This window comes from Symphalangus syndactylus, chromosome 19 (genome assembly GCF_028878055.3).
Source record: "Symphalangus syndactylus isolate Jambi chromosome 19, NHGRI_mSymSyn1-v2.1_pri, whole genome shotgun sequence".
Classification (NCBI taxonomy): Eukaryota; Metazoa; Chordata; class Mammalia; order Primates; family Hylobatidae; genus Symphalangus; species Symphalangus syndactylus.
Window position 1 is genome coordinate 82,793,424 of NC_072434.2, and position 24,221 is coordinate 82,817,644.

The following is a 24,221-nucleotide window of genomic DNA, read 5'->3' on the forward strand; positions in this document are numbered from 1 at the left end:
ATACAGACACACACCTATATAGACACTCTCGTTTATATGTGTGTATATATATATGTGCCTATACTTTTGCTGTCATATTAAAGAGAGCTTTGTCCAATCTAAGGCTCAATTGAATTTTCAATTTTCACCTCAACATGAGCTTGGAATAAAAAACTCACAATACCAAAACATGTGCTTCAGACTGTCAGATAATATTTCAAGTTTACACAATGACATAAAACCTCATGTTATGTTAATTTATGTATAACTTTTGGTAGTAAAATGCAAATATAGATGTCTTATATGTATGTATTTTGAGATAATTTAACCTTCAATAACTTTTTATGTTTTAATTTTTTTTATTTTAGAAGTTTTAGATTCACAGAAAAGTTACTAAGATAGCACAGAGAGTTTATTTGTTTGTTTGTCTGTTTTTGAGACAGGGTCTTGCTCTGTTGCCCAGGCTGGAGTGCAGTGGTGCGATCTCAGCTCACTGCAACCTCCACCTCCTGGGTTCAAGCGATTCTCCTGCCTCAGCCTCCTGAGTAGCTGGGATTACAGGTGCGTGCCACCATGCTCAGCTAATTTTTGTATTTTTTAGTAGAGACGGGGTTTCACCATGTTGGTCAGGCTGGTCTCGAACTCCTGACCTTGTGATCCGCCCACCTCAGCCTCCCAAAGTGCTAGGATTACAGGCATGAGCTACCGCGCCTGGCCTTTGTGTGTTTTTTTTTTTGTTTGTTTTTGAGACAGAGTCTTGCTCTGTCACCAGGCTGGAGTGGAGTGGCATGATTTCAGCTCACTGCAACCTCCACCTCCCAGGTTCAAGTGACTCTCCTGCCTCAGCCTCCTGAGTAGCTGGGACTAAAGGTGCCTGGCACCACACCTGGCTAATTTTGTATTTTTAGTAGAAGCAAGATTTCACCGCCTTGGCCAGGGTGGTCTTAAACTCCTGATTTCAAATGATCCACCCACCTCGGCCTCCCAGAGTGCTGGGATTACAGGTGTGAGCCACCATGCCCAGCCACACAGAGAGTTTTCATGTACTTTGCACCCAGTTTTCCCTATTATTAACTTCTTAGCCAGGTGCACTGGCTCACACCTGTAATCCCAGTGCTTTGGGAGGCTGAGGCAGTAGGATTGCTTGAGTTCAGGAGTTAAGAGACCAGCCTGAGCAATATAGCAAGACCTGATGTCTACTTAAATAAATAAATATGTAAATAATAAAAACCTGTCTACTTAAATAAATAAATGCATACATACATAAATAATAAAAAGGACAAGCCTGCAATCCTAGCTACTCAAGAGGCTGAGGCAGGAGGATCACTTGAGCCCAGAAGGCCGAGGCTGCAGTGAGCTATGATCACACTAGCCTGGGTGAAGGAGGAAAAGGAGGAAGACCTTGTCTTTAGTATGTTGCATTTGTCTCAATTAATGAGCCAACATATAGTATTATTAGCTAATATTCATATATTATTTAAATTTCCTTAGTTTTTATGTAATGTCCTTTTTACAGAAAACCATACTGCATTTAGTCATCCTGTCTCCTTACGCTCCTGTTATCTGCAACAGTTTCTCAGGCTATCCTTGTTTTTTTGATTACCTTGTCCTTTTGAAAAGTACTGGTCAGATAGTTTATAGAATGATCTTTAGTTGGTATTTGCTTAATGATTTTCTCATGATTAGACTGAGGCCCTGAGTCTCTGGGCAGAAGACTACAGAGGTAAAATGCCATTTTAATCCATTATAACAAGCATATATTCTGTCAGTGTGATTTCTTTTCATGGCATACTGTTATCCTTGATCATAGGCTGGGGTAGGATTTATCTGATTTCTCCACTGAAAAGTTACTCTTTTTTCACCTATTCGTACTGTAATCTTTGGAATAAAGTCACTATACGTGGTCCACCTTATGTTCCACTACCTTAAGGGAAGAATATCCTCAGATATTATTTGGAATTATTCTGCATAGAAGATTTGTCTTTACCTGATCATTTATTTGTATCAGTACAGACTCATGCACATTTATTTTATACTTTGGGTTATAATCCACTACTACTTTACTGATTTTTGTCATTCAATTTGTTCCAACTTTGAACATTGGGAGCTTTTGCAGTTGGATCCTATGTCCCTTAAACATATTATTGTGGGATTTATTTATGTATTTATGTATGTGTGTATATGTTTAGTGCTTTCTTTCTTTCTGGCACTATGCAATACTATAGACTTACCATGTATACACCCTGTCCATTCCTACAATCAGGCATTTCTTCAAAGAGCCCTGGTTTCTTTTTATTGGAAAATGGTACTAGACTGGGCACAGTGGCTCACACCTGTAATCCCAGCACTTTAAGAGGCCGAGGCCGGCAGATCACCTGAGGTCAGGAGTTTGAGACCATCCTGACCAATATGGTGAAACCCCGTCTCTACTAAAAATACAAAAATTAGCCAGGCATGGTGGCGGGTGCCTGTGGTCCCAGCTACTCAGGAGGCTGAGGTAGGAGAATCACTTGAACCCGGGAGGTGGAGGTTGCAGTGACCTGAGATCACGCCACTGCATTCCAGTCTGGGTGACAGAGTAAGACTGTCTAAAAAAAAAAAAATAGTGCTAGAAAGGATCTGGGCACTAGGTAGACTGGTTGTGAACAAGGATCTTTGCTTCTGGAACCTATCAGCTAATATCCAATGATGTTTTGGTCAGTGACCAACTGCATTTATGATGGTGGACCGGTAAGATTATAATAGAGCTGAAAAATTCTTAGCACCTAGTCACATTGTAGACATGGTAACCTCATAAGGCAATGCATTACCTTTTCTATGTTTGATACATTTAGATACACAAATACTCATGATTGTGTTACAATTGCCTACAGTATTCAGTGCAGTAACACCCTGTACAGATGTGTAGCTTAGGAGGAATAGGCTATACCATATAGCCTACATGTATAGTAGGCTATACCACCTAGTTTGTGTAAGTATATTTCATGATTTTTGCACAGTGATGAAATGCATTTTTCAGAATGTATCCCTGTCATTAAGTAATACAGGAATGTATATGTATCCGTATGTAAGTATATTAAGCTAAACATGGGGTAATATCAAGGTCTCCAACTAAAATTCACCACCACATTGATCATTCTAGCTTTTTTTCTTGCTTATCTGTAACCTCCCAACAGTCACAAAACATGGCTCTCGCCATCTGTGATCCATTTATTTACTCAATTCTGGTGTACATGTACAGTGGGTTCAGAACTCCTTAGCCATACATCTACCGGGAATACCCTTATTAACCACAAGTGATTTCCAAAGTTGCTTAGGTCAGCACTGATTCCCTTTAGTGAGATTTTAATAGTATACGTAGTAAGACCCTTTTGTCACACTCTGCATGTCATACTGAGAACCTCCAATCTTCTAAATATATATTTTAAATTTGCATACATTAATAGTCACTCTGTGTGTAAAGGTCTATGTGTTTTGACAAATTCATTGTGCCATGTGTCCACCATTAGGTTCCTACAGAATAATTTTCCCACTCTAAAATAATCCTCTTAGCTTCACCAAGTTAACCCGACGATACTTTGAACCCTGCCAAACACTGCTCTGTTTACCAACTGCACAGTTCTGTCTTGACACAGAAATGTAATTATAGAGGATATAATTTTTTCATACTGTCTTCTTTCAATTAAAATAAACATATAATATGTATCCATGTATTTTCATGACTTGGTAGCTCATTCCTTTTTATCTCTGAATAATATTCCACTGTATGGTGTACCATAGTTGTCCATTAACTTATTGTAGGGCATCTTTGCCTCCAAGTTTTGGCAATTATGAATAAAGCAGCTATAAAATTTTGCTTACAAGCATTTATATAAACATAAGTTTTCAAATAAGTTGGGAGAATACCAAAACATGTGATTGCTGGATGTTATGGTAATACTATGCTTAGCTTTGTAAGAAACTGCCAATAACCTGGTGCGGTGGCTCACGCCTGTAATCCCAGCACTTTGGGAGGCCGAGGTGGGTGGATCACGAGGTCAGGAGTTCGAGACCAGCCTGACCAACATGGAGAAACCCCGTCTCTATAAAAATACAAAAATTAGCCAGGCGTGGTGTTACCTGCCTGTAATCCCAGCTACTCAGGAGGCTGAGGCAGGAGAATTGCTTGAACCCAGGAGGCGGAGGTTGCAATGAGCTGAGAGTGTGCTACTGCATTCCAGCCTGGGCGACAGAGTGAGACTTCATCTCAAAAAAAAAAAAAAAAAAAGAAACTGCCAAACTGCTTTCTAAAGTGGCTGTGAAATCCCACCATTTCAAATTTCAAAATCCCGTTTTGAAATCTCACCACCAATTAATGAAAGTTCCAGTTGAGTCTTCACCAACAATTAATATTTTCTGTATGTTGTGTTTTGCTTAATGTTAGCCATTCTATGTAGTGTTATTTAATTTTTGTTTTTATTTGTGGTTCTAATGACAAATGATGTTGGAAATCTTTTTTTTAATTAATTAATTTATTTTTTTTGAGACAGAGTCTCGCTCTGTCACCGGGCTAGAGTGCAGTGGCACAATCTTGGCTCACTGCAACCTCTGCCTCCCGGGTTCAAGTGATTCTCCTGCCTCAGCCTGGACAGGGATTAGCTGGGACTACAGGCGCCCACCACCACACCCGGCTAGCTTTTTGTATTTTAGTAAAAACGGGGTTTCACCATGTTGGCTGGGATGGTCTCGATCTCTTGACCTCGTGATCCACCCGCCTCGGCCTCCCAAAGTGCTGGGATTACAGGTGTGAGCCACTGCACCTGGCCTGGAAATCTTTTTTTAATGGTTATTTTTTATCTATCATCTAACTGTTTATTTTACCTATTGTTATCATATTGGTGATGTGGATAGTTAAATTTTTGCCAATTGTTTAGTTGGGTTGTTCATTTTTTATTATGGAGTTTTAAGAGTTCTTTCTGTAGTTTATACACAAATCTTTTGTCAGATACATGTTATTCAAATATTTTCTCCTAGTCTATGGTTTAACTTTTCATTCTCTTAATTCTGTACTTCATTTGTCAGAAGTTTAAATTTTAATCAATTCAAACATCATTTTCCCCTTTACTATTGAAATTGTTGTGTTGAATCTAAAGTCTCATCACCAAACCCAAGGTCATAGAAATGTTTTTTCTCCTTTGTTTTCTTCTAGAAGTTTTCAAGTTTTGCATTTTCAAGTTAATGATTCAGTTTAATTTTAATGTGAGGTGTGGGTTCTATGCCTAGATTTATTTGTTCTTGCATGAGCGTCCAAGTCCAGTTGTTCCAGTAGTTTTTTGAAAACACCATACTTTCTCCACTGAAGTGCCTTTGCTCATTTGTCAAAAATCACTTGGCTATATTTTTATCAGTCTATTTCTGGGCTCGCTCTGTGTTCCACAGTTCTGTGTCTATTCTTTCATCAAAACCATGTTATCTTGATTTCTGTAAGTTTTATAGTGTCTTAAAATCAGGTAGTGGGGGTCTTCCAGCTTTGTTCTTTCTAGGTATTGTGTTAATTATTCTTGACATTTTGTCTTTCCATACACATTTTACAATCAGTTTGTATTTACTAATAGTTTGCTGGAATTTTCACAATGGTTACAAGGAGTCTACAGATGAAGTTGGATAGGACTGACATTTAACTAATCTTGTGTCTTCCAATCTATTTAGTAATATTTTATTTAATTTTTTCATCAGTGTTTCGTAGTTTCCACACATTTATTTTGTTAATACTATATTTTGGTGCTACTATGTATTTTATGTTTTTTTTTGATTTTCAAATTTCAATTATTCATTGCTGGTATATAGAGAAACAACTGACTTTTGTATATTGACCTTGTTATTTTTCCTTATTTATTTCAGTTTTGTTTTGTTTTGTTTTCCTGGGCAGAGATTTGGGTAGGGTAGATACTTTGGAATTTTCCATATAGACAATCATATCTGTAGGATGTTGAATAGGAGTTGTGAAAGAGGATATCATTGCTTTGTTCCCAGTCCAGAAGGGAAAGAGTTTCTCACCATTAAGTACGATATTAACTATAAGATTTTTATGTATTTTAAAAATCAAATCAAGAACTTCTGTCTATTCCTAGTACTCTGAGAGTTTTATTACGAATGGACGTTGAATTTTTTCAAATGATTTTAATGTCAAATTATATGCTCATGCAATTTTCTTTATTAGCCTGTGGATTGCAATAGTGATTTACTAATGTTGAACCTGTCTTGAATACCTGGAATAAATCCTGCTTCGTTATGGTGTGTAATGATGGTTATACATTATTGGATTTGGTCTGATAATTTGTAGAGGACTTTTATGTCTGTATGCATGAGAAAGATTGGTATGTAGTTTTCTTTTCCTGTAATGTCTTTATCTGATTTTGGTATTAAAATAATTTGGAATTAAGACAATTTTGGAATTAAGATAATTCTAGCCTCATAGAATAAGTCAGGAAGTATTCCTTTTGCTCCATTTCTAAGGAAAATTGGTATTATTTCTTCATAAATGTCTGATAGAACGCAGCAATGAAATTATTTGGATCTCGTGTTTTTTTATTTTTAAAGCTTATTACTTTTTGATTCGATTTATTTGACAAGTATAGAGCTGCTTATATTAATATTTCTCCTAATATAAGTTTCGATTGTTTATGTCTTTTAATAAATGGGTCCATTTAAGTTATTAAATGTATGCGAATATAATTGTTCACAATATTTCTTTATTAGTCTTTTAAAATCCTTGAAATTATTAGTAGTGATGCCTCCTCTCTCATAACTGATTTTAATAATTTATGTCTTTCTCTCTTGTCATGATTATCCTGGCTAGAGGTTTATTTACTTTATTGATCTTTTCAAAAAACAATGTTTTAATTTTCTTGATTTTTTACATTGTTTTTGTTTTAAAATCATTGAATATTGCTTAATTTATACTTTTTATTTTCTTCTGCTTGCTTTAAGCTTTATTTAGTCTTTTCTCTCTACTTTCCTAAGACAGAGGCTAAATTATTAATTTTAAATCTTAATTATTTTTAATTTATAAGTTTAGTGCTGTAATTTTCTATCTAGGCACTGTTTTTGCAGGAGCTCACAAATGTTCTGTTGTACTTTTGATTCCATTTAGCACACTATATTTTTCTGTTTATCTTCAGATTATCTTATTTACTTAATATCTTATTATCTATATCTTATTTAGAAGTATGTTGCTTAATCTCTTTATTTTTGGATTTTCCAAATATCTTTCTGTTACTGATTTCCAGTTTAACTCCATTGCAGAGAAAGTACATACTTTGTATAATTTCCACAGTTTTAATTGGCTGAAGGGTCTTTTATGACCCAGGATGGGCTTTATTTATATTGGTGAATATTTTATGCCAGCTTGAGAATGTACAGTCTGCTCCTGTTGAATGGAATATTCCACAAATAATTTGTGGAATCACAAATTCATTGATAGTGCTTTTCAAATCCCCTATATTCTTACTGATTTTCTGCCTGCTTGATTATTGAACACTGACTAACGAGTGCCGAAGTCTCTAATTATAGTAGTGGAATTATCAATTCTCCTTTTATGTATGTATGTATGTATGTATGTATGTATGCATTTATGTATTTTGAGACAAAGCCTCACTCTCTTGCCCAGGCTGGAGTGCAGTGGCATCATCTCGGCTCACTGCAACCTCCACCTCCCGAGTTCAAGTGATTCTCCTGCCTCAGCTTCCTGAGTAGCTGGGATTACAGGCATGTGCCACCACGCCCAGCTAATTTTTGTATTTTAGTGGAGATGGGGTTTTGCCATGTTGGCCAGGCTGGTCTCAAACTCCTGACCTGAGGTGATCCATCCACCTCGGCCCCGCAAAGTGTCATTTATTTTCATGTTCTATTGTTAAAGGCATATACATTTTGTAGTGTTATATAGATTCAAGTCTCCTACCTATATTATTTCTTTCCATTTGAAGAACATGTAACTTTATTGTAGAAAGATCTGCTGGTAATTAATTAGTTTGTGTTAGTCTGAATGAGTCTTTATTTCTCCTTTAATTTTAAAGCACAATTTCTGTAGGTATAGCTATAGATCTAAGCTGGTGGGGTATTTTTTTCTTTCAAGAAGATAAGCGTTTTACTCTACTCTCTTCTTGTTTACATTGCTTCCAACAGACGTCTTGTGTAACTTCCAATTCTTTCCCTTCTATAGTTAACATTTCTCTCTTCATCTCAAGATATTCACTACTGGTACTCAAATCATACCCATGTTACACCTTTTAAAATTGTCCTAAAATTTCTTCATGTTCTATCGTGTTTTTCCCTGTTCTTTTTTCTCTTTGCATTTCTGTTTGGGAAGTTTCTATTGACCTATCTTCAGGTTCACTGACTCTTTCCTTGGTCCTGTCGAATCTACTAATGAGCCTGTTAAAGGCACCCTTTATTTCTGTTAGTATACTTTTTATTTCTAGTATTTCCTTTTAGAACCTTGTTAGAGCTCTCATCTTGCTGTCTGCTTGCATTGCCCATTTGTTTTTAAACTTTGTTAAGTTTTTGGTTAGAGCCCCACATTAGTTTGTTCTCACACTGTTAATAAAGACATACCTGAGACTGGGTAATTTATAAAGAAAAAGAGGTTTAACAGACTTACAGTTCCACATGGCTGGGAAGGCCTCACGATCATGGCAGAAGGCAAAGGAGGAGAAAGTCGTGTCTTAAGTGGTGGCAGGCAAGAGAGAGCGTGTGCAGGGGAATTCCCCTTTATAAAACCGTCACATCTCATGAGACTTATTCACTATCAGAAGAACAGCCTTGGAAAGACCTGTCCCCATGATTTAATTACCTCCCACTGGGTCCCTCCCATGACATGTGGAAATTATGGGAGCTGCAATTGGAGATTTGAGTGGGGATACAGCCAAACCATATCCAGCCCTTGACCAACTAATCATAATTTAAAATATTTATCTCATAATTTCATAATCTGTGTCATAGCTGAGTCTGGTCTGAACCTCTTTTGTGTCTCCGATTTTTTTTTTTTTTTGCCATTTAGCAAGTCTTGTAATATTTTTAAGTTAATATACTGTTTAGTTAACAGGAACTAAGGAACTGAGGTACATAGGTGAATAGAGTGGAGACTTCTGTTAATTTGCCTAAGATTTAGCCTGTATTTAGTATCTGCTGTAGCTAAGGTGGCAGAAGCTTCATCTTTCTCTAATGTCCCTATCTGTATTCCCTTTCTTACCTTTCAGCTTCCCTAAGCACTCTTCTTCCAAGAGTCTGTGTCCTGCAGCTCTTTCAGCTGTAATCTTGTTTTATTTTACTGAAGGTCTGTCACTGTGGTGGAAAGTTGTGGTGGAGGGGGAATGTTTTATAATTTTACGAGCAATCTTGGTCTTTTAGTGGGCCTGTGTCTCTGGCCTATAACCTTCACATATGTTTCTCTGGTGATTTTTGTTTGTTTGTTTCATTTTTGGGCCCTCATTCCCTCTACTCTCTTCCCATACTGCAGTCTTCTCAATCTATTTCTCTGAATCTTTGCCTTCTCATTGACTATATTTTTATCCTTCCATAAGAGAGACAGAAAGGCTAAAGTGGACAGGAGTAGAAGGAATAATGGATAATCCTTGGCCAAAGTCATTTACCCTAGAAAGAAGGCCTTTGTTAAGGAGAAAGGTCAGATATGTTTCACAATGATTACTCTTTCCCTTCGTCTGACAGAGCCAGGAGGTGAACGTTGTTCTTCAGTATGAGAGCCTGGTGTCGTTCCTAGAGTTAAAACCCATGGAAACTTGGCCTACAAACCTGTGGTCCTCCAGAGACTCTTACTTTCCACACCAGTCCACTTCCACGCCAGTCCACTTCCACACCAGTCCACTTCCACGCCAGTCTACTTCCACTCCAGTCCACTTCCAGCAATTTATCACACCCGTCCACTTCCGGCAATTTATCAAAATTACCATTTAAGTGCTCCTACTGGTTTATGGCTACCATAGCTTCAGTTCCAGTTAAGGAAATCTCATCTGTGTCTCTCTGGATGAATCTGTTTCTCCTGATATTAGAATGGCTATTTGCCCTGCAATCTCATTTCTTTGATAGGTCCATGATAAGTCGTTGCCCAGTTCTTTTTTATATAGGAAGGGATTACTTCCAAGGACTTTGAAGCTAAACCAATAGTACCACCAATGATTTTATTTAAAAAATAAGAGAACAGTAAAGATAAGAAAATATGTATTCTTGATCCTCAGCAAGACAGAAAGAGACATAGAGAGATAAACACATACATACACAGAGAGAGAGATCCTTTAAAGACTATGGTACTTTAAATACTAAAACACTAGACACCACAGGCTTAATCAGGCTTCATCATGAAGCCATGATTATTTGTGGATATTAATAGAGTAAAAGGTGAATAGCTCATAAAGAGTTAATTTATATAATGAATAGAAATATAACAACAGGGATCTACAACGTGTAAGTCAAAGACACAGGCAGTTGAGATATAATAATAGAAATAAATAATTTTTATATTCTACCTCTGTTGATGTGAGGGACACACTGTAAGTTGATCCTTGATAATTCCTTTTTCCTAGTGTCTACATTTGATTGTAATTCCTTCCTATTAATGTGAGTGGATTATGTGACTTGCTTCTAACCAATAATACAGATTAATAGTACAGGTGATAAGATGCCACTTCCATGATTCCATTATATCTTATAAAAAATACTGTCTTTGCAGACTAGTGGGACACTCCCCTGCTGAACCTGAAAAAGCAAGGTACTATGACGTACTACATACCACCTATGCAGAGGAACATGTGACAAGAAACTATGGTAGTCTACTCCAGCCTTAGGCAGGAACTGAGGGTGACCCCCAAGCAACAGTTTGAAAAAAGCAGGGTGCTCAGTCTTACTGAAGACATGAATGCTTCCAACTCCCTGGTTTAGCTTGGATATGGATTCTTCCCCACCCGACCATCCAGATGAAAACACACCTGGGCTAACACCTTGACTGCAACTGCAGACTTTTGAAACGTTGTGTAGAGAGTCCTGCTACACCATGCCAGACTTCTGACCCACAGAAACTGTGAGGGGATAAGCACACATTTTGTGGTATGTTTGTGGTCATTTGTTACACAGCAATAAAAAGCCAATGTAGTTGATAACATAAATGTTTATGGGATGGTCTTTTTGAGAAAATAAAAAAGTTAAATTTAAGGGAAAGAAAGAAAAAAAAGAAAATTGGAGATCCAGTTTGACTTTTATGTTGTGAGATTATTGTTTATATTCAAAGGAAACCAGAAAATAAGTATAGTGTACGTTAAAATCTAAAGACAACAAATATAAATTTTGTTTTTATGCTGTAGAAGACTCAATTGCTTTATGCAATGATTATGACTTTCATGGCATATTGGAAAGAGGAACACTACAGGCTCTGGGTAGATATGACCTATAGTAGCTGTCATTGCTGCTTCCCAAATGTTTCTAACTTTCCGAATTACACTTCCTGACCTCCCTGTGAGTCAAAATGGGACCATATGGCCTCATTGACCATGATCATATGATTGTCAGGGTAAGGGACATAGTTCAGCTCTGTGCTAAAGCATTTAATTGCTGTTTTAAGATTTCTTGTTCCCTCTGTTACAAAAAATAGTGGACTTGGAGATGTTATGTTCTCTATTGCCCTGGATCCTTAAAAAAGTGGGATAAGCAGGTGTCTGTTATCAGTCCATAATGGGCATGTCACATGAAATTACTCAACTTTGATTATGTTTCCTCAAGGATACAGTGGGAGAAATAATAATATCTCGCTCTTAAGGTTATTAGGACTAAATGAGACAAGTCAAATTTTTTAGAGTAATGTCTTCCAGGCTCATACATGTTGTCACAATGGCATGATTTCTTTCTCGTTAAAGGCTGACTAGCATTCTATTCTGTATATATGCTATATTTTCTTACTTACATTTAAAGATATTCCATTCTAAAGTCAAGTATTCCATTCTGTATATATACCTGATTTTCTATATGCCATTCATCTGGTAATTAGCACTCACATTGATTCTATATTTGGTTATTGTCAATAATACTGCACTAAACATGGGAGAGTAGCTAGCCCTTCAACGTATTGATTTAATTTTTATTTTATATACCCCCAGAAGTGGGATTGCTGGGTCATATGGTAGTTCTATTTTTAGTTTTTTGAAGAACCTCCACAGCATTTTCCTTAATGGCTGTACTAATTTACATTCCCACCATCACCTTACAAGTGTTTCCTTTTCCACATTTTTGCCAACACTTATCTTTCATCTTTGAGAGAAATAAGCTAAGCACAGAAAGACAGATATCACATGATCTCACTGATATGTGGAATCTAAAAAAATCCAACTCATCAAAGTAGAGAGTAGAATAATGGTTACCACATGCTGGGGGCAAGGTCAAGAGGAAAGGAATAGGAAGTAGTTGGTCAGGGGGCACAAAGTTTCAGCTAGATAGGGGGATGAGTTTTGAGATCTGTTGCACACTGGGTTGAGCACAGTTAATAACAATGTGTTGTATATTTCAAAATAACTAAAAGTGCACATTTCAAAAGTCTCATCACAAACATGGATAAGTAAGTGAGGTGATGAGTGTATTAATTAGGTTGATTTAATAATTCTACATTGTATCCATGTATTAAATCTTCACATTGTACACCATAAATTTATGCAAGTATGATTTGTCAATTGAAAATAACATTAATAACAAAGATAAATTAAAAAAATAGAACAGTGCAGTTCTTAGTATGTAGCAGGTGTTGTTGCTGGTGTCATAATCATAGTACTCTGACACCCGCTTGCTTCTGAAATCTGGTACTTGGCCAAGATAAAAAGACAAAGAATTCAAAGAGCACACAATTCAAACCAGTGTGTCTGAAGTTGCCTACAAAGGAGTTCCTAAAGTTGATTTCAGAATCAACTTTTGATTTTCTTATTCCAGGGACTTGCATTTGATTGGATTTTATAAACAGTCTTGAATTGGCTGTTGAATTCCACAGAAAAGAACGTGTGTGTGTGTGTGTGTGTGTGTGTGTGTACACAGGTTTATTTTTTTTTACTTAGTTTGGGAAATATTTCTATCTACATACATTTATGTAAAGAAAATATATAGATCTCTGTACATATATTTAGTTATTTTGGGAAATGAGGACTCCCTTGTGATAAGGAAGATAAACTAAATAGTCTGGGAAAGAGCGTTCCAGTGTCTTGGCCACTTGAGGCAAAGGCTATGCTTTGGGTGCTTCTTCAGGCTTTTATCCTCTGAAGTACATTATTTTCCTGCTTCTACAAATAGTATTGGCCAAGTGAGATCTGACATTTTATAATCTCATGTAAATATATATAATACTCAGCTGCGTTTACATGTTAGAAAAGTAAAAACATGTCCTTCGCCCACTTTTTGATGGGGTTATTTGTTTTTTTCTTGTAAATTTGTTTGAGTTCATTGTAGATTCTGGATATTAGCCCTTTGTCAGATGAGTAGGTTGCAAAAATTTTCTCCCATTCTGTAGGTTGCCTGTTCACTCTGATGGTAGTTTCTTTTGCTGTGCAGAAGCTCTTTAGTTTAATTAGATCCCATTTGTCAATTTTGGCTTTTGTTGCCATTGCTTTTGGTCTTTTAGACATGAAGTCCTTCCCCATGCCTATGTCCTGAATGGTATTGCCTAGGTTTTCTTCTAGGGTTTTTTATGGTTTTAGGTCTAACATGTAAGTCTTTAATCCATCTTGAATTAATTTTTGTATAAGGTGTAAGGAAGGGATCCAGTTTCAGCTTTCTACATATGGCTAGCCAGTTTTCCCAGCACCATTTATTAAATAGGGAATCCTTTCCCCATTTCTTGTTTTTGTCAGGTTTGTCAAAGATCAGATAGTTGTAGATATGCGGCATCATTTCTGAGGGCTCTGTTCTGTTCCATTGATCTATGTCTCTGTTGTGGTACCAGTACCATGCTGTTTTGGTTACTGTAGCCTTGTAGTATAGTTTGAATTCAGGTAGCGTGATGCCTCCAGCTTTGTTCTTTTGGCTTAGGATTGACTTGGCGATGCGGGCTCTTTTTTGGTTCCATATGAACTTTAAAGTAGTTTTTTCCAATTCTGCGAAGAAAGTCACTGGTAGCTTGATGGGCATGGCATTGAATCTATAAATTACCTTGGGCAGTATGGCCATTTTCACGATATTGATTCTTCCAACCCATGAGCTTGGAATGTTCTTCCATTTGTTTGTATCCTCTTTTATTTCATTAAGCAGTGGTTTGTAGTTCTCCTTGAAGAGGTCCTTCACATCCCTTGTAAGTTGGATTCCTAGGTATTTTATTCTCTTTGAAGCAATTGTGAATGGGAGTTCACTCATGATTTGGCTCTCTGTTTGTGATTTGTGTACAAGAATGCTTCTGATTTTTGTACATTGATTTTGTATCCTGAGACTTTGCTGAAGTTGCTAATCAGCTTAAGGAGATTTTGGGCTGAGACAGTGGGGTTTTCTAGATATACAATCATGTCATCTGCAAACAGGGACAATTTGACTTCCTCTTTTCCTAATCGAATACCCTTTATTTCCTTCTCCTGCCTGATTGCCTTGGCCAGAACTCCCAGCACTATGTTGAATAGGAGTGGTGAGAGAGGGCATCCCTGACTTGTGCCAGTTTTCAAAGGGAATGCTTCCAGTTTTTGCCCATTCAGTATGATCTTGGCTGTGGGTTTGTCATAGATAGCTCTTATTATTTCAAGATACGTCCCATCAATACCTAACAGACACTTCTCAAAAGAAGACATTTATGCAGCCAAAAAACACATGAAAAAATGCTCATCATCACTGGCCATCAGAGAAATGCAAATCAAAACCACAATGAGATACCATCTCACACCAGTTAGAATGGCGATCATTAAAAATCAGGAAACAACAGGTTCTGGAGAGGATGTGGAGAAATAGGAACACTTTTACGCTGTTGGTGGGACTGTAAGCTAGTTCAACCATTGTGGAAGTCAGTGTGGCGATTCCTCAGGGATCTAGAACTAGAAATACCATTTGACCCAGCCATCCCATTACTGGGTATATACCCAAAGGACTATAAATCATGCTGCTATAAAGACACATGCACACGTATGTTTGTTGCGGCACTATTCACAATAGCAAAGACTTGGAACCAACCCAAATGTCCAACAACGATAGACTGGATTAAGAAAATGTGGCACCTATACACCATGGAATACTATGCAGCCATAAAAAATGATGAGTTCATGTCCTTTGTAGGGACATGGATGAAAGTGGAAACCATCATTCTCAGTAAACTATCGCAAGGACAAAAAACAAAACACCGCATGTTCTCACTCATAGGTGGGAATTGAACAATGAGAACTCATGGACACAGGAAGGGGAACATCACACTCCGGGGACTGTTGTGGGTTGGGGGGAGGGGGGAGGGACAGCATTAGGAGATATACCTAATGCTAAATGACGAGTTAATGGATGCAGCAAACCAACACGGCACATGGATACATATGTAACAAACCTGCACATTGTGCACATATACCCTAAAACCTAAAGTATAATAATTAAAAAAAAAAAAAAGAAAAGTAAAAACATTTTCTGGCAACTTCTTAGATGTTAGCATGAAAACAAAATATAGAAATAACTTTGCATAATAAAAATAACTTACATAACTTTTTGAGAAATAGATTTATCATTTTTTTTGAAAATTCACTTGAAGTTTGAAGAACAGTGCAACCTTCTAATGTATCATCAGATATATTACAAAATATTTTCTATATTACCCAAACTTATCTGAAACAAATATCTGGATACAACTTTTCAGTATTAATATTTTCATATCCACTCTTTTATCTACTATTTACTTGCTAGAAAAGTAAAAACATTTTCAGGCAATTTCTTAGACCTTAGTATGAAGACAAATGATATAAGTAACTTGTATAATAAAGATAGGTGTTAAAACACATAACTTTTAAAGAAATAGATGAATTAATTTTTTTTGAAATAGAAAACCACCATGGGAGGTAGGCAAGGCATTCTTCTAATTTTACAGATAAAACAGGGTATTTAGAGATATGGGGTGACTAGCCCAAGGCCCTAGGAAGAATTAACCTGAAACCCCTCGGTTCCCCCCTCAAGGCTTGCAGGTGTGTGGGTCAAGAAGGGCCTTTTACAGATGGAACTGGGGGAATAAGATTCTCTCAGAACATAAAATTACCTTGGATTCCTTATCCAGCCTTCCACCACCAACCATAGCCTGTCAGTCACCAAATTCTGCTATTTTACCTCCCAAATATTTTTTCTACTCTATTGTTTTCATCTCCCTTCTGAGGTCCTGTGAAATAAAAGAAGTAATGAAGTGCTTGACTTGGTCTAAGCTCTGGCTCTCAGTTAACTTTGGTTTTGAGGCAGTTCATGGCATGTTTAGAGCATATGCTTCGGTGTCAGGAAAACCTAGTTGGAGTCTGGCCATGATGGCTCATGCCTGTAATCCTAGCACTTTGGAAGGCCAAGGTTGGCAGATCTCTTGAGCCCAGGAGTTCAAGACCAGCCTGGGCAACTTGACAAAACCCCTTCTCTACCAAAATATACAAAAATTAGCCAAGTGTGATGGCACACACCTGTAGTCCCAGCTACTTGGGAGGCTGAGGTGGGAGGATTGCTTAAGCCAGGATGTCAAGGTTGCAGTCAGCCGTGAGCTGCCATTGCACACTAGCCTGCATGACAGAAGACTCTGTCTCAATAAAAAACAGACAACTTTTTTTTTTAATTAAAGGAAGACCTATTTTGAGTCACTAACTACAGATAAAATTGTGAGTTGAACTCATCATTCGTCTTTCTAACTCTGTTTATTCTATTTTAAAATGTAGCTAACATCTAGTACATGCAACAGGGGTTGTTTTAAGATGTAAATGAGATTCTAGGAGGTAAAGTGATTAGTAGAGTGCAGATGACTAGTAAGTGCTTAATTCATGTTACTCATATTTATTATTGTATCACTGGTTTTGATTATCTCCCTTGTTTCCCGGTTTATAATTTTTAATGCATGTTTTTTGCAAATTTACTGCAAATTATTTGATCATTTATAAAGATTCCTGACCTTTGTGGAAATAAACAAAGATCAACCAAATGAGATATCAAAGGCTATTTTATTCATAACTTGCTATAAGGGGAGTCAGCTGCCATTCACGTGTTTGGCAGAGGCTGAAAAGCAGGCAGAGGAGAGGAAAGCTATTTGGTGGGTAAAAGGGAATCCTCCAGGTGTGCCCCGATTGGAGGCTGTTGGCCTGAGGAAGTTGTCTGCTAACAATGGGGCATCCCATGTGATTGGTTAGGAGAACAGATTCAGCCTCCTCTAGTTGGTCCCAAGTTGGAAGTGGGAGCTCAAATTAGGGAAGTTGCCAATTATTAATTAAGTCCTGGCCACTTAGAGACAATTTTACAGATGTTATCGCTTGCCTTCATGGACTGCTGCTAGAGACAGCAGTGTGAGTATCTACAAATTGACTTCAACAGGCTGGCTTACTGGGCTAATTATTAAACATGAGGTTGGTTTAATATGCAGGTTGGAATTCTAGTTTTGTACATGGTTTAGCCATTGTCCACTAGTATGTGTAGACTCTCACCTTGCTGTCATGGTGATACATCCAAAGCACAAATCGTATTGGTGACTTCTCTGCTTAAAATCCTTCAATGGTTTCATGTGTCTGCAGGATAAGGGCAAAGGCCCTGAGCAGGACACGAAAGGTGCTCAGTGGTCCCGTCTTTTCCTGTGTTTGTGGTTTTATCCAAGATCACGGTTGGCAGGAGGTTGTGCTTTATCCTAGAGGAATAAAAACATCATTTCCATTTCCGATGCATACACTAGACTGCTGGACAGCTCTGTTGATTGTTGTCCTTGCAGGGAACACCCTCCACCCACTGCTTTGCTCTTTATTGCCTTCATTTCAGCCTGTTTAGCCACCACCATCTCTGGAAGCCTGCAGTGAAGGTGTTCAGCTCCTCATCTGTGCTCCCAGAACACCACGTGCCAACTTCGGCCCCAGGACTCAGTGCATCGCATTCCAATTCCATCTTCAGGTATGTCTCTCTCCCATTCCAGACTGGGAGCTTCCCAAAGGCGAAATCTGTTTTATCTGTCCTCTTCCCTGGCACTTTGAGCAGGTCCTGGCACATATTTAATGTACTGTGCTGAATAAGAGTGGTAGGGGATTAGGACCAACATTTTCCAACTTCTGTTTGAGAGTTCTTTCCAGTAAGAAACGTCTTATGAAAATGTGACATTAAAAATGAATGCTGGAAAGTAATTTCGAGTGGTCCAATGGAACCAAATATGATTAAGGCATTTTCAATCTGTCCTCCATGGCATTTCAGAAAATGTCTCCATCCTGAGCTTAAGTGTGGTGAGTAGTCTGCAACAGCTATTGGAAGGCAAATCCTGTTCTTTCCCTGACAATAAAAACTGGATAAAGGAGCTCTTTTTGAAGCATCTATTTGTGTCCTGGAATGTAAATATCTGCCACTTTTCTAATTAAGACTTCAGTAAGAGAACTCTGACACTCTCAGCAAAGATCCAACCTTAAGACAAAGAGAAACAGCAAATCTCAAAGATGAAAGTGGTAAAAATGGTCCCTAGAGGTGATGGCGTGCTTTTGAAGTGGTACCTTTCTGCCGAGGCCGATAGCTGCAGGGAATGTGAGAGTTATTCTTGAAGACTAGGGGAATGTCACCAGGACCTTTGTCTCTTAGAACTGCCTCCTGCCGGCCGGGCGCAGTGGCTCACGCCTGTAATCCCAGCACTTTGGGAGGCCAAGGTGGGGGCATTATGAGGTCAGGAGATCGAGACCATCCTGGCTAACACAGTGAAACCCTGTCTCTACTTAAAAAAAAAACAAAAAACAAAAAAATACAACAAGTTAGCTGGGCATGGTAGCACGTGCCTGTAGTTTCAGCTAGTCAGGAGGCTGAGGCAGGAGAATCGCTTGAACCCGGGAGGCAGAGGTTGCAATGAGCCGAGATCGCGCAACTGTACTCCAGCCTGGGTGACGGAGCGAGACTCTGTCTCAAAGAAAAAAAAAAAAAAAAAGAACTGTCTTGCTTGTGCTTTCCCTTCTCCATGACTCGAGATGAGTGCTCTCTCCCAAAAGGCAGTTACAATTTTTCTGTAAACTAGTCTTTCCATTTTCCCTTCTTGCCCTACCAATCCAAAGATTGATGCCTCCTAAGGCATGCTTTTGATCTTGTCATTCATCTGCTCAAAATGTCACAGTTTCTAAAGGTCCAACCAGTAGGCATGCGTCCAAGATGATCTGTCCTGAGACCACAACTTGTCTTTCCATTTCTAGTTCACTATACAGTCTTTGGCTCATACTCCAGCAATTTCAGAATATACCTTGCACGGTCCCACATCCATAAGTTTCTTGACTTGAAATTTTCTACATGTCTATGATGGTTTTGCTGATCTTTTTATCTTAGAGTTTTCTAGACTCACCTGAAGGGGCTGGGGAGAAAGAGTTTATAAAATATACAGAGTCGTTGGTCTGATGGCAGCTTATTACTTCTACAAAAAGTGCTCTTAAAGGAAGCAATATTTTGGGGGAAAACGTTTGTGAGTGGAAATGCCTAAAGAACCTGTCTTCAAGTGGTACCAGTATATTATGAAAATTGTTTTTACTTGGGTTGAATGACACAGATTAATAAAAATGGCAGACTCTCTAAATGACATTTTATTCAGACATCATAGAAGAGGACAGCAATCAGTGACCCAGATCAGACATTATGATGATTTTCATTTGGATTTGGTGGGCTTTAAGAAGACTGATTGCAGCATCCAAATCTATAGCACAGACTTTTGGGTGTGTCTAGATGCTGCATTTGTAAGAAGCACCCAAAGGGATTACTCTTTTTTTTTTTTTTTTGAGAGTGAGTCTCAGTGCAGTGGCGCAATCTCGGCTCACTGCAGCCTCTGCCTCCAGGGTTCAAGCGATTCTCCTGCCTCAGCCTCCCGAGTAGCTGGGACTACAGGTGCCCGCCACCATGCCTGGCTAATTTTTTGTATTTTTTTGGTAGAGATGAGGTTTCACCATGTTAGCCAGGTTGGTCTCGATCTGACCTCATGATCCACCCGCCTCAGCCTCCCAAAATGCTGGGATTACAGGCGTGAGCCACCGCGCCTGGCCGGGAGTACTCTTTAGACTAAATTTTAAAGAGACCTTGTGGGAAATACTCCAATATCTTTCATAACGTTTTTTGTAGTTGGTAAAACTTTATACCTGGGTAATTATTTTTTCTAGAGGATTATCAGTACAACAAAAGGCCCTGCATTACTTATTTTTATTTATTTATTTATTTATTTATTTATTTATTTATTTATTTATTTTCTTTAGAGACAGGGTTTTGCTTTGTCACTTAGGCTGGAGTGCAGTGGTGTGATCGTAGCTCACCGCAGCCTCAAACTCCTGGTAACAAGTGATCCTCCTGCCTCAGCTTCCCAAAGTGTTGAAATTACAGGCTGAGTCACCACACTTGAAGGCCATGTATTATTTCCCTTGAATCTCCACAGAACATGCCAGTGTTACCAGAAATAAACCACCATATGTTAACTTCTGGACTACGACAGTTTGAGAGAACACAGGTTGTTTGATATTGTTACAGAGCAATAATTTCGGGGTAATAACAGGTTATTCTAATGCAATTTTATTCAATTTAGAAGATATATTCCTGAAAAAAGCCAACTGTGCTCATCGTTTGTAGCCTTACTAGAAAAATAGTTTAGTATAAGCAGGCATGTTGAATGTGCAGTTTAACAGAATTTGCACTGAAATACTTTGACTCGAAAGATTCTGTACTTTAATTTCTGAACTCTCAGTAATTTAGGTGACAGATATTTGTTGAAATTCATTGTATTCGTAATGGCACAAGAATATTCTCAGTCCAAGCTGAACAGCATGTATCATCCTGGAACATGGAAAATCACAAACAATATGCAGGAAAAGAAGGAACCAAAAGGACATAGATGGTTTTGAAGTAACAAACTTTCTTGCTTCAGGGAGTTACCAACTGGACATAAAGCCAGGCTGAATTGTCTTAAGGAATGTACGTTAATTGTGGTTTGAAACCTTGCTTTATCAATGGTATGTCTTTTCTTTTTTAAATGCAGACACTTATTTAAATAATTTATAGACGACCTTAATTGGTCATTGGTCTTCTAGTGGTGATGCCTTGTTAAATTTGTAAAACAGATAGATCTACAGAGAACTGTTTTAGGTAGATCAAAGCAGATCCACAAAATGTTGGTCAGAGAATGAATTGAAAGTACAATGGGCGTTCCACAACAGGGAACACTCAATGAGCTGCATAGAATTTCTCAGTGTTGGGTGTTCTGATTTGAAGCCTCATTACTTCCTCTGTATCATTAGGTAGCAAATTTACTTCATCCAAATTAAATTAATCAGTTATCTAATTAATACTTATACAATATTTTTAACAGTTGAGGGAAATTGAGGGAGGGGGAGGATGACAGATGTTGATGTGCCATAATTGGTAATGCACCAATTAAGCCAATCAGATATGACAAATTGGATTAAAACCTAACAGATGCAGGGATGTGTTTTGCCTTTTTTCTCCCCTGCAGCTGTAATGCAAAGTGAAAAAAAAAAAATTCAGTGTGTACAAATGAACCTTCGGATTAGTCATGACTGTTTCATGCTATACTGTACAGTTGAGCAACATCTTTGGATGTGACATTAATTGGGAGGGAAAGAACAGGTGATTTGTCCTACCGAGGCATGGTGTAAGATATTATCATATATGGCTCCTACATGTTGTTCCATGACATGCAAATTGTCCTACAACAGCAACATGGTTTATTAGGAATGTTCCGGACTCTAAATTTGGTGAATCCTTATATAAATGGTGATCTAAACTGGAGAAGAATGGTAATTTAGTTTTAAGTAGACAGATAGGGACAGCATGAATCTCAAAAGTTGCTCTTATTTCACCAAGTGTAAAGACAACGATGGCAGATTGTGACTAGAGCTTCTGTCTGTCCCTCTCTCCACACAGCAGGCACGGCTGCTTGGTGGCAGCAATGTTTTCCACCAGAGATTAATATCATTTTACAAATCTTCTACACGCAGATTTCCAGGGAGCCACTACCCACCGGGTGGACCCAACCTATTTTGATTGTGAATGTACTATCAATTTTATGTTACATTAGTAATATAAGGACTTAAGGCTTAGGGGGAAATGGAGAGGGCAGGAAACATTATGACATTTTGATGCCCGAATGTGAAATATGAATATCACATACCTTTTCACCACTTAGCCCCATGCCTACTAGTGGCACAGATGAGATGTTAGGGAAAGAAAGTCAGAAACATTGTTTGGTTCTAATTTAGTGGATATTACTCAATTGCTGCAGGCCTGAGTGTGAGCCACCACGCCCAGCCCAACCTATCAAAAATCACTCACGTCCTCTGCTTGTGTATTTTCTAGCATTTCTTGTCTTCATCAATACACTAGGTGTTGAAGATGGTGATTGAGTAACTCTAGAAGTCATAAGTAGGTGAGAATGACCATATAGAGTTTATGATTGTAATAGGATGGGAGAAGACAAACTGCAAAGAGCTAATGTCACTCCAAGCTTCCTTTTTTTTTTTTTGAGACAAAGTCTCTCTCTGTCACCCAGGCTGGAGCGCAGTGGCAAGATTTTGGCTCACCGCAGCCTCTACCTCCTGGGTTCAAGCAATTCTCTTGCCTCAGCCTCCTGAGTAGCTGGGACTACAGGCGTGTACTACCACACCTGGCTAATATTTGTTTGTTTGTTTGTTTGTTTTGAGATGGAATCTCGCTCTGTCACCAGGCTGGAATGCAGTGGCACGATCTCAGCTCACTGCAACCTCCACCTCCCGGGTTCAAGCGATTCTCCTGCCTCAGCCTCCCAGGTAGCTGGGACTACAGGCACACGCCACCATGCCCAGCTGACTTTTGTATTTTTAGTAGAGACAGGGTTTCACCATGTTGGCCAGGATGGTCTTGATCTCTTGACCTCGTGATCCACCCGCCTCAGCCTCCCAAAGTGCTGGGATTACAGGCGTTAATTTTTGTATTTTTAATAGAGATGGGGTTTCACCATGTTGGCCAGGCTGGTCTCAAACTCCTGACCTCAAGTGATCCACCCAACCCAGCCTCCCAAAGTACTGGGATTACAGGCGTGAGCCACCACACCCAGCCAAAGCCTCATTTCTCGAAGAAAATCTTAGCTTCTAAATCTTTTTGTGTCCAAATTCCACACATCAGACTTTGAGGGAAGGTGGGGGGTATGTACATGTGTGCTAAAGATAAGATTACAGTGGCGCAGTCTGCATACACTCAGGCCTGCAGCAATTGAGTAATATTCACTAAATTAGAACCAATGTTTCTGACTTTCTTTCCCTAATGTCTCATCTGTGCCACTAGCAGGCATGGGGCTAAGTGGTGAAAAGGTGTGTGATATTCATATTTCACATTCTGGCATCATAATGTCATAATGTTTCCTGCCCTCTCCATTCCCACCCTGAGCCTTAAGTCAGCCAGTACAAATCCAGACCACCCAGCTGCCGGAATCCCAACAGCAATGACAGCTCAAGAGTCCTGCTTTATCTGTGGCTCACATCCCAACCCATGCCCCTTGACAAGTTTCGTACTCTCTTTTTACCTGCTCTAGTTGCCCTCTTTGACCTCCTGTCTCTTTTGTGTCCTGCATATGAGATACTGATTTTCTGGCATTGATGACAGCTCCTCTCCTATGTCACACTTTCCCCTTGCCCTTCAGTTTGTGCTTGCTTTTGATGTCACTGTGTGTAACACAACTGGAGTTCCTGGCTTCCCTTTACCCGGCCACTGTTTCCCTTGAGTTTGCCATTCATCTCACAGAAGTTTTTCTTATAACCTTAAGAGTTTTTCTTTCCTTCCCTTTGTACAAAGAAAAAAAAAGTCACTTCTCAGGTCCCAACTCCTTTTTTTCTGGTGCCCTCATTTGTCAAAGTGACATCTGGCTATTGGAAAGTGGCAATTCCTGCTATTCCATGAATAATGTGAATGGGCTAATTTGAGGGGTACTGCTCCATTTCCTGTTTAGAACTTACCAGAGAGGCATGTGCTTTTTGAAAATTGCTTTCAGAGAAAAACCTTCTAGACCAAGCTTGTCCAACCTGTGGCATGCAAGCTGCATGCGGCCCAGGACAGCTTTGAAT

The 24,221-nt window shown here is 38.6% G+C and overlaps 1 long non-coding RNA gene across 1 annotated transcript in view; it reads left to right on the forward strand.

Annotated features, from left to right (window-relative positions):
* Positions 1–24,221, forward strand: part of LOC129458365 (uncharacterized) — a 520,440-nt gene that overhangs the window by 410,041 nt on the left and 86,178 nt on the right. The window contains exon 3 of the long non-coding RNA XR_010114833.1: positions 17,938–18,066. This is a non-coding gene — a long non-coding RNA (uncharacterized lncRNA). The remainder of the gene's footprint in view (positions 1–17,937; positions 18,067–24,221) is intronic.